Here is a 19066-nt window from a genome sequence, read left to right on the forward strand (position 1 = left end):
TTTGTAAGAAATTTAAAAAAGTCACCAACTTTGTTATTCACCATCAAATCACCAACTTTACATCATCTTCAAAAACGAAACCACCTTGAGCAAAGAAAAGAGAACTTCTTCATCATCGCTAAACCATCTTCCTCACCAACAACAGTAAATTCTATTTTATAATTTCAATTTACACGTTTTATTTCAGGTTATTTACGGCAAACTACGAGCAAGGAAATTACAACATCATCTTCAAAAACGAAACCACATTGAGCAAAGATTTTTGTAATTTTAAATATAAATTTCTAAATCACATCTCAAATTATAATTCCCCATCATTCATGACGGGTGATCAGTGTAATCCTAATGTGAGATATTTTTTCGTTTTTGTTCATTTTTGTAATTTAAAATATAAATTTCGAAATCACATCTCATAAAATAGGAAAATTTCTGATTCATCCATCATCAAATAAAGGTAAAATATATTATTCATCAATCATTGAATAAAAAAGACAATTCATCACTCTTAGTCTTAATGGGTTGGAATTGGCCTGAAGGAGGAGGGGAAGGGGTAAAAAGAATTATCGTAAAAGAACGAATAAAATTCTCCCCGTCAACATCCCCGTCATTTTTGACGGGTTATCAACTAGTTACTATATAAACATCTATAAATTTTCTTATATTGAGCCGACTTGTAGATAGACAAAAGGGCAAAATATTGTTCATTTTTGGAAATTTTCTTTACCAATATAAAGGCACACACAGGTATACAATTTACTGCCTTTGTCTAAGAGCTGATTGTAAAGTTACATGTAAATATATTTAGGGATACACAGTATCCATCCACGAACATGAAAATCATACTACACTATTTGGCAAATTAAAAACATTGCCGGTAAAAGCAACTGTACAACAAAATCCTGTAGATACAAAATGGATATCTATCTAAAGACATTAAACCAACAATGTACTGAAGATCTAGATATATATAATTATCCTGGAGTATAACCATCATTTATTTTGGTCAAAAATAAGATTAATCGTGTTTTAAAACAAGCTCGGCCGAATATTTCTACTAGCAATGACGCTATTATATTGACCACTGACCTGATAAAAACATTGTTGTTAATTACTTAATAAAAAATAGTAATAACAAACTAATTTTATTTGGTTCTGCCGTGTTAGCCATTTTGTCATCTTTTACCAAATTCATTTATATGGCCGGGACGTTTTACACGTGTCCGCGCTTTCTTAGCCAAATATATACTATCATTGGCGTACGCAGCGGGGGGGGGCAGAGGGACAAATCCCCCCCAAGCCAAAAAATGCAGATGCCGGATATATTTTTCAAAAATATTTTTGTTTAGAGTGTTGTGCAGATTTAATTTAAAACATTTCCATATTTTTTAATTCGTTTGTAAATAAAAATTTTAACTTGTAAAAATTGATAAGAATATATAAATATGTTATTTTAACAACTTTTTACAAGTCAAATAATTTTATTTTCAAATAAATTAATAAATATGGAAATGTTTTGAATTAAATTTACACAGTACTATATTAATTTATATTTGTTAATATTTATTCCTTTCTCATATTAAATATATATTTAATTACATTTATTATCACATTCATCACTAAGTTTATCAATTAATTTCGATTTCAAGTTCTCCGGCGTAATATTATCTTATTATTTTCAAATTTTTAGTGGCGTAATATTTATCTACCATTTTTAAATTTCTAGTCAAATAATAATTATTCTGAAATTGTCCAACAGGGAGAAAGAAATTGCAACCTTGTCCTACGAGATAGAGTCTCCGCCATCAAGCAGTAACAGCTTTTATGGAGTTAGAAGAGCCGATTATTTGCTATTACTGATATATCACAATGGCCTGAAAGAAATTTTTCCTTAGAAGCAAGAAAATTATTGGATTCAATGCTTATTCCAAATTTTTTTTCTCATTAGAATGTATAACTATTTTATGTATTACTTTTCAAAAACATGATGACTTGATTAAGAAGATGAGAATAGCAGAGAGCATTTTATTAGAATTCAAGGAAATTAGGGCTAATTTTTATGAAGAATTTCATATTTTATATGTTATTGTTAAGTAAAAAGCAGAGCTATACGTGTTTAATATTTGTCTCACTCGACTTGCAGCAAGGCAAGCTCATAGTTAAAACATTAATATAGGATCATTAGAAGGGTATATCTTAGATACAAATACATTTATAAACCAAATAAATGAATGGTTTAATTTCATTATGCAGCACTTACCAATCTGCAAATATTATTTTCATAAAAGCTTTCCCAACCTTTTTCAGATGGTGATAGAAAAAAAAATATTTGTTGGATTTTTATCATGAAGATGTTAAAGTATCTTATGATGCCTTATTAGCTGAATAACTATGTTTATAAGATTAACTATGGTTGATACATTCCCCAAAAATGCTATGGATGCTCTGCATTATTTCAAACACATTTTAGATTATATTCCCAATGTATTAAAAGGGTTTATATATATTAGCAATTCTTCCCAATAGTAAACTAATGAGAGAACATTCTCTTTTTTAAGAAGAATAACAGAGCCCTGCTTAAAGATTTTTACGGCTAAGCTCAATTTTCAGGCCCGGCCTTTTTTAAAATAAAATTTTCAGGCCATACACGGATTTTTTAAAAATAAATTATATTTATTTTTGATTTTTATAGCTAATAAAAACGATTTCAAATATAGGCTGTTTTAAAATATACAGTCCGGCCCGGATATTTTTTTAAAAAAAATTTTCAGGCCCGGCCTAGATGTTTTTTTTAAATTCAGGCTCAGCCCTGGTGTTTTTTTAAAAAATTTCGGGCCCGGCAATACCGTCCGGCCTGGGGGCCGGGCCTGCAGGTCTCTGAAAAACATACCAAAGTACAACTTTTGAAAGTAGATTGAAAGATTTGGATCTTTTGAATATTCATAGGCATTTGACAACAAGCAAGGATGAGATAATTGAAAAAATAGCTCAATCCCAACGAAGATTGGATTTTACATTGTAAATATATAACATACAAAATACAATTATTCCCTAAGCTATTTGTGTATTAATTTATATTTCTAACATTTAAATTTTTTATACTTTATATTTAAATTTTAAAGCTCAAAAAATTCAAATTTCTATTTTGGGTCATTTAAGTGATTCTTTACATATAATTTTTTTTCACATTAATTTAAAATTGTGTATTAGAAATAGTTATTAGTCCTAATAAATTTATGCTTGATATTTTTAAAAAACAATAATATTTCTTAAAAAATTTTATTATCCCCCCCCCCCTAGATCATATTCCTGCGTACACGCCTGTATACTATCCATATTATGTATAATCAAACGATGATCCCTATTATATATGCACTTCTTCCAGATAAAAGGAAGGAGTCATATATTGAGCTATTTCGATAGCATATTAAACGGTATCCATTTTTAGCCACACATAGCACAAATTATTTATGAAGCTGGAGCAATATCTGCTCTACAATTTGTATTTACAAATAATTTAGTAAAGGGTAAAGTTTAATTTGTATATAGTTGTAACATAATTTATTTCTAGGCTGCTTCTTCCACTTTATGCAAGCCGTTTGTGGTAAAGTTCAGCATATAGGCTTGGTAAAGGAATATAAAGAGGAAGTCTACTGTGTACACCATTGTTTGAAGGATGAGCGTACTTCCTCTGTGCAAAAGAGAAGACATTGAAATAGTCCGTGATTCTTGCATAGATTTGGCAATGACCCTTAATATTTAGCTTCTTAATATATATGGATACAACCTGGATAAATTCTGATGCAAAGTTTCCTCATCTAGGTAATTATTATATTTTTATTTATTCCACTATTAGTTTATCATAATATTTTTAACATTTAATACATTGTTTTGTATAGGTAAAAGATATAAGGACAACGCAGTAACAATAATCTAGAGGGATATCACAATTCCCTTAAGCGAATAGTAAACGCCCATCCCGACCAGGGTTGCCAGGTCAGAATTTTCAAATTGGGGGAGAAATTTGGTATTATGCGGGAGAAATATGAAAATTGCGGTAGAAATATGAAAATTGCGGTAGAAATATAAAAATTTCTAAAAAAAATTATTTTTCGGGCCTTCGACCCGCAAAGTGCCGGCCTTTGCCTGGGATCTTGAATTGACTTAATTATCCGCCTATTATTTTTTATTATTATTTTATAAATACAAAGTCGGTAACTATTTTTAAAAATAAAATAACATCTTGATTAATTAAAATATGTTAATTTAAAAAAACCAACGATCTTTTTTAAATATAAAAGAATGTAAACAAGATAAAATTTTATATTAATAAAACGATTTTAATTTTACAATTAAAAAAATATTTTATGCGAATGTTCCGTAAAACTACCTCAATTGTAAATCTACCGTGTGTGTATATAACATTATAGGGATAGGCGCTTAATTATCACGTTTAAATACATAATAAGGTGCTCCAAAAATAAGAAATAATACAGATGCAACTACAGTTGCCAAAATTGTAATCACTTATCTTGTTTTACAACATTCACTGAGATACTTATCATCACAATGTTAGTATAATCTTTTCCCCATAATATTTAACGACTCTAATATAAAAGAAAACTATACTTGTAGAACAAAAATGAGCAAGGCTATCATCAATGTTTTAGGACCTAAATCCAGGAGGTCAATTCTTGACGATTTGAAAGATGGGCATACATATGCAATTCTAACAGATGCATCTAATAAGGGAAATATTAAAATATCTCCCTTGATCCTCTGCTAATTCAACAAAATTAAGGTCGTTTCAATAAAACTATTAAATTTTTCCCCCTCAAATAGTGAAAAATCCAAAGACATTGCTAACCATATAATGGTAAATATGGCAGATTCGAGATTATCAATAAATTGCATGTCAGCTTTCTGATCTGATAATGCCTCAGTAAATTTGGTAAAAACAGAGTGTATTTACAGAATTGAGTCAGCACAATGTTGGTTGCGATATGTTCCTAATACCCGCCATCGATAGAATTTTGAAATTTTATAAACCTTTAAAAAATATTTCTTAAATAAAGATTATAAAAGCTGTCCTAACATTTTGAAAATTTTTTTCAATAATGAATGGCAGAGGTATATTTAGGAATGATTTAACATGTAGGAAATCTACTACATGCTGTTAATGTGTAGTTGCAATTAGAAGTATCTTAATAAAGATTCACAAAATTATGCTGAAGATGTGTTCATCTTTATAGTTAATAATTGACAATAAATTTTATAGCGCCATTGCTAAAACTTAATTATATTTTATATGTAAATAATAGAACTAAATGTTTACCGTCGTTATTGAGATATTTATAAAATTCCTGGAATTACATATTATATATTTGTTTAACCATTAGCTCGACCTCTAATGTTGTTAAAGCAATCATTTCTCTCCTTTTCCCAGGCAGTCCTCATCAGGCTAAAAATGCGCTCGGATGAGGCATTAGAATGAGGTAAGGAGAAGACATACTCGCATATTTTTTTCCAAGCATGGGGATTTATCGTTATTAAGAAAAAATTCTACCCATTTCTCCTTTGCTTTTAGACCATCTAACTTTAAGTATTTTGGCGAATCATAAAAAATAGAGAGAATTACAATCTCCTCAAACAAGATATCAATGTCTTTCGGTATTTTTAATATATTTATTAAATTATACAAACCATCAATTGATGGTTTCTGTTCCAAGGTCATAATATTTATACATTTGTAAATAGAGTTATTAAAATCAAATTTTGATTGTAAATATTCTAAAATTGTCTTAATAAAAATATCTGCTTCATTTAAAAATGTATTAATTAGAGTATTATTGAACATTTTAATATAATATTTTTAGCAATAGCGCCATAAAATTTATTATCAATTTTTAACTGTAGAGATGAACAGAGCTGTAGCATGATTTTGTGAATCTTTTTTAATAAAGAATATTCTGATTGCAAAGGAATATTAATTGCATGAAGTAGATTTCCTACATGTGAAACGAATCCCAAATATGTTTCTGCCATTTCATACTCGAAAAACTTTTTAAAAATTTTAGGACAGCTTTTAAAATCTCTATTTAAAAAGTATTTTTTTAGGGTTTGTAAAATTTTAAAATTCTATCGATGGCAGGTATTAATGACAACCACCTGATAGGTATATATCGCAACAACTCACACCATTCCAAGTCCGACCACTTCATCAACTCTTTTAATTCATTAACTCTTTTAGTTGATAAATTAAATTCGTTAAAACATTTCATCACAATTATTTCGACATCCTCAGATAGTATATTCATTGCCTTCTTGCAAGAATTATGTAGTATATGGCATATACAGCCAATTGGTATTAATTCATTATTGTGCTGCCTCAATTCGGTAACTTTGATTTTTGCCAAAATTTACAGAGGCATTATCAGCGCTGAAAGCTGACATGCAAATCATTGGTAATCCTGCATCAATATTCACGATTATGTGGCTAGCTACATTGTTGGATTTTTCAATATCCGAGGAAAAAATTTTAACAGTTTTATTGAAATGTTCTTATTCTTGTTGAAATAGCGAAAGATCGAGGGAAATCTTTTAATATTTTTCTTATTAAATGCATCTGTTAGAATTGCGTATGGATGCCCATCTTTCAAAACGTCTAGAATTGACCTCTAGGATTCAGGTACTATTTTTGTTCTGCCACAAGTAAGGTTTGCACTTATATTGGAGTCGTTAAATATCATGAGAAAAAGATTAGACCCACATTGTGATGATATAGCTCTGTGAATGTTGAACTACATGATAGATGTATACGATTTCCGCAAATGTAGTTGCATCTGTATTATTTATTATTTTTGATAATATTTTTGTATTGCAATCGATGTAGATATTCTCCCCTGTGCTGACTTATATGAATGAAAGATTTATTATTGGATAAAAATAAAACAGGATAGAAAGAAATTTACAAACTAGACATGTTTTTCAAATAAACATTTAAAATTTATTTTAAAAATATAAAATAATCAATTAATGTCTCTCAAAATTATTATTTATATATTAAAAACGTTAAAATACTAAAAAAAAAATTGCGGGAGATTTATAATTGCGGTAGTTTTGCCGGAAAGAGATGCCTGCGTGTAAACTAAATAATAGCGAGAGTCTCCCGCTGATGGGGGGAGACATTGCAACCCTGATCCAAACATATATTCATTAATTTGGATTTTAAAATAAAATCAACGCCTAACTGAACTTAAAGTAATACAAATTAATAATTGGGAAATCGTGGATGAGAAAAATAAAAAATATTTTATAATTAATAAAAATTTTTAAACCAAACAGTATTGTATGATATTACTTCTGATTTATTTTTTTTATTGACAAAGTGTCTGATTTAATTAAATCATTGTAATATAACATATAAATATATATTGTTAAATGTAAAACATTTCTATATAATAATTATTAAATGTAAAATATTTGTGTGTATATATATATATATATTGTTAATAAAATAAAATAATATAAAATTGATGAAAGAGAGCGATATACTTGGTGGTTTGATTGAAATGACATACTTAATCATAACTCCGTAAATTTTTAGTTTACATGACAGGATTTTTACTGGATGCAAACCCCCATCATAAATCTATATTACCCCCCCCCCCCCCCAAAAAAAAAATTGCAATTATAATAATACTCCCTTTATAACTTAAAAGTATAACTTAAATTATTAATGCTCTACTATCAACTATCAAAATATTATTGTAAAAAATTTACTTTCTAGAACTAGAATTCAATTAAAAAACCCCTAATTTACAATGAATACATTATTATAGTATATTATTTGGCATGAATATGAGTTTACTAAATTTAAAAGGCGAGCATTAAATTGTCCAGAAATAATTTATTTTGGAAAATAATGCCTATGATGAAGGTAATTACTATATTTTTAGCCGGCTAAACCAAGTTTTTAGTCTAAAAATATCACTTTGGCCTCGGGGTTTTTCTTAAAAAGATAGCAACTCAAATTTGGAAGAAACTAATATAAATTAGATCGCCCTAATATTAACGGATTTTCTCCGGCAGGCGCCTTAATATTAAGCCGAATTATTCGAAATTTAGCCATTACCCATAGTTTAATAAAATACGTCTATAATGAAAGTATTAATTTATACAGCAATACACCCAATAAATTTTACTTCAAGCCTACCCCCTTTAAATGCCTACTCCCCTCAAAAATATGGATGCAAATTGTTCCACTGGTCCAACCTCACCTCCCCCCATCTCTCGCTCATGTAGAGGCTGGCCTCTAGAGTAGTGTTATTAAGCGGTTCGATTTTTAAAAAGGGCTTTTTATACACGCTTGTATTTTAAACAAAAATATAATCTTTGTGATGTATGGAAACTTATAATTTATGTCTAAATATAATTTAAATTATAAACTTTTTCCTTAATTATCAGATTGTCCTAGAATTTTCCAAAAACAATATTTATTCAATCACTTAATTATCACATATCAATATTTCAATAAAAATCAAATTGATCGAAAAACGTTTATAAATCTATGGAAATTATAATGATCGATTTTAAAAAGTTAAACCCTTTTCTAAGTAAATATAGCTTCCGTTCCGATACCTTCCTTTTTAAAAACGGATCCGGCAAATTTTATAGGCATGTTTATATATATTTAACAGTAATGTGTTATTTTTTAACTTTAAATCATTTTTTGAGCACGTTTTTTTATATTTAAAAATCTGATTTTACTGGAAATGTATTTAAGCATGCTTAGAATACATATTTTATGAATTCCAGACAATTTTGCCTTTAACCTTTGAGTCATTTATAATTTATATAAAAAATATATGGAAAAACGAATATAAATTATAGTAAGTTCAAAAGTTCATGGCAAAATTATATAGAATTATACTCTACATTTCCGGTAAAATCTGATTTTTAAATTTAAAAAACCTTAGTTGGAAAATAACACATGGGCGGAAAAATTATGCAGATAACATATTTATATTTATAAAAACATTTAACTATTATCTTTTTTAGTTTAGTTAACATTTTTTTAATAATTGTTATGTCAATTATAATTTTTTTTATTAGAATTTAAACTAATTATTAATTTGTAAAATGCATATTTAATATAATTATTTGCAATTATATATATATTAAAATTATTATAATATCACCCTTTTATTATATATTAAGTATTTTAACAATTTGATGAAATTTTTTAATGCCATTTAAAATAATTATTAAATTTATAAAACGCATACTTAATAATATTACTTGTAATTATATATTTAAATTTATTATAATATCACCCTTAAAATATGTATTTATATTAATTATTTAATATAATTATTAATGAAATTTTTTATTGCCATTTAAAATATTTATTAAATTTGTAAAACGCCTGCTTAATAATATAATTTGTAATTATGTACTACAATTTATTATAATTTCACCCTTAAGATAATATTTGTATTAAGTATTTTAACTATTCGTGAAATTTTTAGTGCTATGAAGAAAGAAGAGCTTGGTGTGAAAGAACGTCCTTGGAGAAAAAGTAAAAATATTATTTTATCTCATTTTATTTCTCTTTTTCATATCATATATAAAACATTTTTACAAACTAAAATTAGAATATAATAAAAGGGTTAATAGTGCGTACAAATTGAGCTTTTCAACGCTCCGTTTTAAAAGCAAATAATGCATTTTAAATGGTGTTGTGCAAATTGGATTTTTTTACGGCAAGCGTTAACTTTGATTTTTTTTTGCTTTTTTAATTTTGCGCTAAAATTTGAAAATGCATACAAAATTGTAAGTATAATTTATCTCATATATTAATTGATATTATATCATTTAGAATATATTAATTGATATTTATAAAATTTTAGAATATAAATTATATTTTAGATAATTTTAGAATATATTAATTGATATTTTATTTGAATAAATTTTAGATATCAACCATTAGTTTAAGGTAAATATATATGAACAGTGATAAATTATATTTTTATTAGCATGGAGATGGAGTTTCCACAGCATGATCCAACTGTATCATGCTTAAAGAAGAAGTTGAATATGATAATATAAAATTTATGAAGCCAATGATAAAGGACAGAAAAACTACTGACAATTTTAGTACTAAAGAAACTACACCAAAGACTACTAGTTCAAAAATAAATGCACTCATGGGTGAAAGACTTTTGGCTCTTTTGGAAAGGGTGCCATCTGAAAGCCAGTAAAATATATTTTTTTATCTATAAATTTAATATTATTTTAGATTGTATCTACAATCAATGGCAGAAGGCTTGGAAAGTATGAGCCATTCAAATAAATACTTTTTCAATTGTGAAGTATCAAGATTGTATCATACATTGATGGAACAATCAAGGGATCAAAATACTATTGAATTATCACCAACAAATTCAACAGAAACAACTTTAAATCTAACATTAAATAAATTTTATAGTGTGTTTATTTTTGTAAATATGTTTATTTATATATAATAAGTAATATTCCATATTATAGTGTCCATTTTTGAAAAATATATAAGCTAAAATTTGGGAGCTATTAAGATGTAGTAGTGTGTATATATATTATAAATTTTGAAACAATAATTATTTAGAGATCTAAATTTGAAGCCTTTCTAGGATTTTAATTCATTTACATATTTTTTTAATCTAAAAAATACCACTATATTTTAAAAAGATTACAAGCTAGGATAAGTATAAATCTAATGTATCCTTGCATTTTTTTTAACCATAATTTAGCCAATATTATCTTCAGAATATGTAAAAAAAATAATAGTGTTTGTAATTTTAAGATATTGACCTTTTATATAGATAACTTTTATGGTTTATTGAGCCAATATTTTATTTTGACATCACCTTATGTAAATATAATAAATTAAATGAAATAAAATTGTATTATTTTAATAAGACATTTAATACTCTCTTACATGTTCTAGTGATCATTTTTATTCTTAAAGAAAGAAAAATATATTTAAAATTTTTCTATTTGCATTATTTGTTAATCTATTTATTTTTATATAATAGATATCTTATTCTATTTAAGGTGAATATATATAAATAAACAAACTTTTATAAATTTATTTAGCATTTTTATTTAAATATGTAGATTATTATAAATATATTAAGGTAGATAAATAAATAAATTTACAAATGTGTGTAGATTTTTTTAAATACTATACATTAAAAATCATTTATGAATTTAAAAAATCTTTGAATAAATTTCTATCCATGAATATTTTAGTAGTCTTCCTTCTCGTCTTAGTAGATTTTGGTTTTTTAATAATTAAATATAAAGCAATAATTTGCTTATCTTGTAAACTTAATATGTCCATATTTTAATAAAAATAAAATCACGATTCAATTTTAAACAAAGAAAAAACGTACTGCTTTTAATTTAAACACAGATGCATTACGTTAAAAAACGTACTGCAAACGCAAATGCTCAATTTGTGCGCACTATAACATATAAAAATAAAAGGTAAAACTAAAATTATAGCGCATATGCCCTCTGGCGTTGAATAAACAACAGAGCTACGTTAGGTATTCCTCATTTCTATCTAATTGGAACATATGTTAATTTGGGAGAAAGTTTAGGAGCCCTCTACCTCTACACATCTGTGGGCAAGCTGTACGTGCAACATTTCGAAAAATGTTACAGACGTCCATAGGCTTTAAGAAAAAGAGCGGGGCAAAAAAAGAGCCTATGACCAAGAACTGCAGTATAAGTTAATTACTTTAAAGGTGGGTTGTGGCTGATTTTAAATTAAATTTTTTATAATTAAAACTGTAAATTCATACTAAAAAAAAATTTAAAGAGCATATCAGTTCCATTTTGGTTTGTCCTGAATTCCTGAAAGGGTTTGGAAAATACTAGTTCATTATAAAAAAAACAAGCCCAGATAATTTTTATATAAAATATTTGTCTTTGATAAAAACTTCTTTATGGAATTTTTGCAGTTGTTTAATTTGATAAATTGTTTCATGATTAAGTTTAGTTCCATAATATCTTTTACGGTTTTATAATGCCATAAAGATTTATATTTTGTGTATTCTTTTCTATTATGAGTGTAGGCCATGTATCGGCGTCATGAACTAGATTTTGATCTGAGTTCCTTATAATGTGAGCTAGGAATTGAATGCGACATTTTTTTAATGTAATATGAATTGGAGTGTGTTTTGATATTCTCCATAAATTAGATAGTATTTTAGGGTAAAAGATGCCCTTTATAGTTCGGAGGAAGTTATTTATGAATGATTGTAATCTTCTATTTTCTGTTTTATTAATTTCCCATAAATCTCCGCCAAATAATAATATAGGAATTGCAATAGAATTGAAAATTCTTAATCTGGTGTATACAGAAATCTCTTTCGTTTTCCAAATTTTCATATATTTATAAAACGCCCCTCTCGCTTTTTGTATTCTAATTTTCAATTCTTCTTTACAGCAGCCCTTGTGGTCCAACAATATGCCTAAGTATTTAATCTTATCTACTATCTTAATAAAATTACCACCAATTATGATATTTGGATTTTGGACTGCACTAGGGGAAGGAAGAATGACTGTTTTGTTAAAATTTATTTTTAAACCCATTTTTAGACTTAAATTTTCTAGTAAGTATAACAGATTTTCCGTTATTTTGATGCTTAAAGATACAATAGCGATGTCATCTGCATATGATATTATCCTATTTTCTAGATGTAATTTTGCATTTAAGCTCAGATCCAATAAACTCGCGGCTCCCGATTCTTCATTAATAATTTTATACATTATGATATTAAACAAGTGAAGTAGGCGGGAATTTTATATTTCCAACATTTTTGCATTATTATTTTTAGTGATAAAATTGGTTCTAGTATATTTTTCTTTGGTCTATGGGCACAAATATATTTCGGAAGCAAGGTTGGTAGAGATGACATGATTTTGTTTTTTTATTAGAACCATGAATATTTTAGACACAGTAGATGTGAGGGCAATAACACGATAATCTTTGAAATTTTTTGGGTCTTTTATTTTTGGGAAATTACATAATAAAGAGATATTCCATTCTTTGGGAGTTTCACCACTATCCCAGATTTTGTTAAAGAGAGGTAGTAGATAGGAGGATATAGTATTTGGTGCTATTTTAAGAAGTTCAGCTGTTATTTTATCTAACCCAGGGGCTTTATTATTACGCAGTTTAGTAATTGCTTTCCCAATTTCAAAAGTGGAGAAACCCGACGGGGGCGGAACTAAGTGCTTATTAATGTTTGTTGGGCGGATAGCTCTTCTTGAGAATCACATAGTGCAATTTGTTTCAAAAATTTGCTTTCCATTTGCTAAAACTAAATTGAGAAGTTTCTTAAAGCAGTACGGTTTGCAAAAATAATTCAATTTTTTATAAGCATCATAGATTCTATTTTCTTTCATATCTTTATCAATTTCAAAGGCTTTTTTTTGCAATATATCTTCTTCTATCACTCCTCAACAATTTTTATACATCTTTCCACAATTCTTTATTCAGGTTGTTACCTTCTCTAAGTTGACTAATTTTTGCTATTGTCTCATTTGTTAACCATTTACTCCTTGAATAAATATTTATATTAGGTAGCCTATTATAAGAATCTGTAATATCTTTTTTGAAAAGGTTCCAGCATTCATCAATACTTCCATTCGAGGACATGTTTAGAAAATTATATCTTTTTCTGACAAGTATTAGATCAAATAGCAACAAATCATCTTGCGACTGAGCTTTAATATGTTATCTGGAGAGGAGAGGTTTAAAGAGATTTGCCATGTGAAAAGATGTATTTGGACTAACCCCATAAATTTTTTATAGTTATTTTGGCTACTACTATTCTGTGATCTGACAATTTATTATTGGTAGACACTATAACATCATCAAACCACCCATGAATGTTTGATATGAAGAAATCTATTTGGGATTTCTGATTAGCTCTTACAAAAGTATAAATGTTTATCTCATGATGGTGAAAAAAAGTATTTTCAATTTTAAAGTTTTTGTTTTTACAAAGATCAAATAATTTTTTACTATCTTCACTATTGGATTGTTGTAAAGTTGCATTTCCGATAATATTCATATTAGCATACTCTATAATTTTACCAATTTTCAGATTAAGATCGCCTAATATTATTATATTATATCTTGATGGCAAAGAATCGATCAAGGTGGTGTGTCAATAAAACTTAGTCTATCATTATTTCTAGGTGGAGCATATAAGTGAATATTTCCCTCTCTTAAAAAAAAAATTTAAATTTCACACCCTAGTTTTAATTTAAAAAGTGTTTTTTTTAAATAATAATTCTTCATAAGATAATTTTTAGAAAATGATCTCCTCATCACATCATTTAAATATTTTTCTAAAATGAAGATGTTTAGTTTTTACATAACCTCTTGTCTTCAAAGCTTTAAATTTCAAAAACTTTTTATCACATTAAGTATTACTTATAAGAGTTATATTAATTTTATAATTTTTTTAAATCAATCATATGATTTTTATCTTTTAAATCTTTTAATTCATATGTTTCAATTACATTTTGATATAGACTTAAAATTATAGTTTTATCTTCTTGTTTAGGATTTTTAATGGTTTAACTTTGTAATATTTTTAATTATACTTAAAATTCATCTTAAGGTAATTCAGTTAATTTCCACAATTGGTCATAATTCAAGAAATCAAAAATATGAAAAACATCTAATTCATTATTAAGTAAATATTTTTTTAAGGCTTTTTATGTATTCAAATATGTCCATTATGATTGATTTACATTTAAGTTATTTTAATAAGTTAATTTATACCATAATCTCGGCATATAATTTTAATTTATAATAACTTTTCTTCTTACGTGGTTTAGAATTATTTGTAAATCATCATTGGCTACACTATATAGAATTCATAGCTTAACGTCCAACTTCCATATAAGTTCTTTATAGGTCGTCACATTAGGTTAGGTGTTGGTCATCATATTCCAGTCCACCACCCAGAGCCGGGGCACCATGAAGAAAGAAGCTTTTGAATATTAATTGCTTTTTCTAAGCCTGATGGTGGAGTTCGGCCAATTGCAATAGGGTCTTTTTTAGGAGACTATTAGCTAAGATAATCTATGAGCGCATCAAACCTGATGCTTCAAAAATGTTCCAAACATATCAACTAGGCTTTGGTACTAAAGGGGAATGCGAAATAGCCACTCACTCTCTTCGCATATATATCGAAGATCCTCCTCCAGACGCCGTAGTTTGTAAGCTTGATTTTATAAATGTTTTTATTTCTTTATCCAGAAAAGCATTTATGAACATTTTTTATGAAAAATTCATAGTTTATGCAAGATTTATTGAACAGTCTTATGGCTGTAGAACCCCTCTCAAATTCGGGGAATATACAATTTCATCTGACGAAGGTATTCAACAAGGAGACCCTTTGGGTCCTCTGATCTTTAGTTTAGGTATACATAACCTAGTTCATTGTCTAAAATCCTTTTTTTATTTAGATTTAAACATATAGTACCTAGATGATGCTACCATTTGCGGACCTTCTAAAAATATTCTTGTAGCGATAGAATATATATAGAAGAATCTAAACATAGGCCTTACTCTAAATAAAGCTAAATCTGAAATATGCTTTTTAAATTCAAATACTCTCGAAGTCCAAGGGTTTAAAATCATTAAAAAAAGTGAAATTAATCTTCTAGGTTCACCTTTAAGCAGTTTTCCAACTGTGAGGTGTTCGTGGAAAAAATTTTCGAAGGCTTATTAGGACTTGAAACTATTTTAAAAGAAATTTCTTCACACCAGAGCTTTTTTCTTTTAAAAAAATATTTATTTTTACCAAAGATTTTACATATTTTTAGATCTTCTTCCTTTTTTTTAAATAATGAAATTATTAATCGTGTTCATGAATTTTTTAGAAGTTCTCGAAAATGGGTGGTTTAGATTTATATCCTTTAAATCTTTTATCTTTTTTCTCATTTTTGCGCGTTTGATGAATAACGCCATGATATCTTCTTTTATCTCCTAATGATAACCTTTTAAACTCAGCCTTGACAGCCTGGGTGTCTTTAGTTCCACCTGAAGCTGTCTTACCCAAAATCTTAACACACCAATCTATTTTCGAACCTTTAATTAAAAATTTTTTTAAATAATCTCATCAAACCCTCCTTTGGAGTATATTCAACTATTACAGAATGCTGACTGTACTAGTGGTTATGAATGGTTGGAAGCATTACCAAGTCGTAACCTAGGTAACCTCTTATCAGATGAACAATTAAGAGTTGCCATAGGCCATTGACTTTGATGTAACATTGTTCAACCACATACAAGCATTAAATGTAAAATATTGGTTGAGTCCAAAGGGAGACATGGTCTAAATTGTATATATAGTCAAGGCAGGCATGCAAGGTAAAAAAACTAGTCTACGAGAAATAATAAAACCTTACTACTAACTGAAAGATTTTAACTACGAGAAAAATATAATCTTACTCGAAATCCAATAACTGACTCAAACTATCATTTAAGGGAACAAAAATTCAAGACAGTTAATTTGTAACAACACGATATATATTTTATTCAACATAAAAAAAAACCAAGTTTTTTTTAGAAAAAAAAAATAATAATCATTTTCCTTTTTATAAAGAAAATATATCTATTTTTAAAAGCCAATTTTAAAATGATTGACATATATAAAAAAAACAATCGATAACGTTTACGACATGCCACCCCTTTATGGGCCAATGGCATGCCTAAATTTAACAAAACATAACATTTAAAAAAATATATATACATATTCATAATATGTGCTGTGTTGAAACAAAAACGTTGCCTTACTATACTGTCATAAAACATCTTCCCGAATAATATCCTTACGCGGACATAGGGTTTCCCCAGAATGTGTCCGTACCCACAGGCTGAGGGACCTCAGTGGCCAAGATTGCCACAGCTCTTTGTAATAAATCTCCATCATCCGAAACTCGAGATCCGTTCAGGGTCTGACCTCGAGCGTCATAATTGCGAATATTGGGAGGATGCCTATCCATGTCCGTATCAGGCCTTGAGGGAACTGGGTTCATTGGCTATCCCAACTCTATATCGCGATGCGTGCGTTTACGTCCGTCATTGATTCCCACACGCGGGTTTTCGGACAACACCCCCATGTGCACGCGAGCCTCCCTGGATGGCCTGGAACCCTGGTGCCTCAAGTGGCCCACCTCCTGGCAATCGTAATACCTTCGGCGTCGAATTTCAGGGGTAGGTGGCTGATTCTCATTGGCTGGTCCCGTCACTAAGGTCATTCCATTGTTTTTTTTGATTAAAGTCACTTGTAGGTAGAAGTCTCCTAAATCCACGAGTCGCGATACTGTTTCCATTATTACAACAATTGATAATTCTTTTTGAAATTTTATTAATATAAACTGGGACAAATCTTGGAGAAAAAAAAATTAAAATATGAACTTGTACAAATCTCGAAGAAAAAAAAATTAAAATATTAATTAACTTTTATAATATAAATTTATTTATAAACAACTTTAAAAAAAAATAAACTTTTATTAATTAAAGTTATTACAACCTCAACCAGGCATCCACCACCCTCTCTCCCTTTTCATTTTATTTTAACAACTACATTTTACATTCCCTTTTACGGCCTGGCTGAGAATACATGAACCATTATAATATACACTGGAAAAAAAATCTAAAAAAAAAATCTAAAAAAAAAATCAAACATACCGCACGTGCCAACCACAAGAAAATCATTATTTCTTATCTTATAACACATAAAAACTTACACAAAAATAACGTTTTTATCTCCTTTATACAATAAGCATTTTACCGTTCATTCCACTTTTTCCTTTAAATTTTATTTATGTAACACAGCCGTAATACTTTTCTTTCCATACATAAAACATAAACCAAATAAGCATGTTTTTTATAACCCTAATTCTCCATTACATAAAAACATACAAGAAAAATGTTTTTATCCCTTTCTCACCATAAGCCAATCACCGCAATTTCAACTCCTTATTTATCCCTGACAGCCGTAATATTAAAATTACTTTATCATACTATTACCATGTAAATCACTATCCTACCCTCTGATACGAAATACAAACATATCCTACTAAGTTCTCGTTTTAAGTTTTTATAAATCAATCAATACCAACATATATTCTTTATTCCAATGTTAAGAAATATGTTATAAGCCAACAATATCAAAACATAAATTTTTTTAATCAACTTGTCTGAACTGACCTATAAAATTGGACCAAAATATATTTTCTATTCCAATGTTAAGAAAATTGTTATAAGCCAACAATATCAAAACATAAACTTTTTAATCAACTTGTCTGAACTGACCTATAAAATTGGACCAAAATATATTCTCTATTCCAATGTTAAGAAAATTGTTATAAGCTAACAATATCAAAACATAAACTTTTTAATCAACTTGTCTGAACTGACCTATAAAATTGGATCAAAAAAAAATATGTTCCCATATACTGAACCCGGACACGATATAAACCATTCAATTATTATTGTTAAGAAAAATTAAAACAAAAATCTAGTATATCACTTATTTTACCCCAATTTCAGGTGAGAGTATATCCCTCATTTTACCCCGACTTCATATGATCGCGATGCCTTATCACAGTAACCCCTACCAATTTCACTTAATTTCGAACCCCGGTTTGCTGTTACCCGACCTCTTTCCCATTTTTTTTCTCGATTGTCAAACAATCTGGTCCAAACCTTCTGTCCCACTGAAAACTTTACCCCTAATTTTACTTCCCCTGAGGTAATAATCCTCCTTTTTGGTTTTAAGAAATCTAAAGGACCCCGTGTTCGCCTAAAAATAACTCCACCAGCGTGACCCCTTCTCGATTGCGAGAATTAAGATAATATAACTGAGACATGTAATCAACATCCTTACGATTACCAGCCTTCCTAATCCAATTTTTAACAATTGCTACCATCCTCTCAGCTTGTCCATTCGAGCTGGGATGATATGGTGGAGCAAGAATGTGTTTCGTC

General features: G+C 28.2%; 1 long non-coding RNA gene across 2 annotated transcripts; it reads left to right on the forward strand.

Annotated features, from left to right (window-relative positions):
- The first annotated feature begins 9919 nt into the window (after nucleotides 1-9919).
- Nucleotides 9920-10462, forward strand: LOC135928953 (uncharacterized). 2 transcript variants are annotated; one of them, XR_010572422.1, is made up of 3 exons: nucleotides 9920-9994; nucleotides 10035-10255; nucleotides 10321-10462. It is a non-coding gene; the product is annotated as an uncharacterized LOC135928953 (long non-coding RNA). The 2 variants fall into 2 exon arrangements; XR_010572423.1 differs by having other exon boundaries at nucleotides 10298-10447.
- The last annotated feature ends 8604 nt before the right edge of the window (nucleotides 10463-19066 follow it).

The sequence above is a fragment of the Gordionus sp. m RMFG-2023 genome, chromosome 4, assembly GCF_954871325.1.
Source record: "Gordionus sp. m RMFG-2023 chromosome 4, tfGorSpeb1-WG-v2, whole genome shotgun sequence".
Taxonomy (NCBI): Eukaryota; Metazoa; Nematomorpha; class Gordioida; order Chordodea; family Parachordodidae; genus Gordionus; species Gordionus sp. m RMFG-2023.